This window comes from Rhinopithecus bieti, unplaced genomic scaffold, assembly GCF_001698545.2.
Source record: "Rhinopithecus bieti isolate Rb0 unplaced genomic scaffold, ASM169854v2 scaffold_11872, whole genome shotgun sequence".
Classification (NCBI taxonomy): domain Eukaryota; kingdom Metazoa; phylum Chordata; class Mammalia; order Primates; family Cercopithecidae; genus Rhinopithecus; species Rhinopithecus bieti.
The window spans coordinates 1-499 of NW_016884930.1; the positions used below are offsets into that span (position 1 = coordinate 1).

The following is a 499-nucleotide window of genomic DNA, read 5'->3' on the forward strand; positions in this document are numbered from 1 at the left end:
GAGAAGCAGCTGCAGGAGCTGGAGGACAAGCAGAACGCTGACATCAGCGCTATGCAGGACACGATCAACAAATTAGAAAATGAATTGAGGACCACAAAGAGTGAAATGGCACGATACCTAAAAGAATACCAAGACCTCCTCAACGTGAAGATGGCTTTGGATATTGAGATTGCAGCTTACAGGAAACTCTTGGAAGGTGAGGAGACCCAACTCAGTTTCACCAGCGTGGGAAGCATAACCAGTGGCTACTCCCTGAGCTCCCAGGTCTTTGGCCGATCTGCCTACGGTGGTTTACAGACCAGCTCCTATCTGATGTCCACTCGCTCCTTCCCGTCCTACTACACCAGCCATGTCCAAGAGGAGCAGATTGAAGTGGAGGAAACCATTGAGGCTGCCAAGGCTGAGGAAGCCAAGGATGAGCCCCCCTCTGAAGGAGAAGCCGAGGAGGAGGAGAAGGACAAGGAAGAGGCCGAGGAAGAGGAGGTAGCTGAAGAGGAAG

General features: G+C 52.1%; 1 pseudogene across 1 annotated transcript; it reads left to right on the forward strand.

The window, feature by feature from the left end:
• The first annotated feature begins 6 nt into the window (after positions 1-6).
• Positions 7-495, forward strand: LOC108525822 (neurofilament light polypeptide pseudogene; annotated as a pseudogene). Its single transcript, XR_001884352.1, has one exon. The product of XR_001884352.1 is annotated as a neurofilament light polypeptide pseudogene (transcript).
• The last annotated feature ends 4 nt before the right edge of the window (positions 496-499 follow it).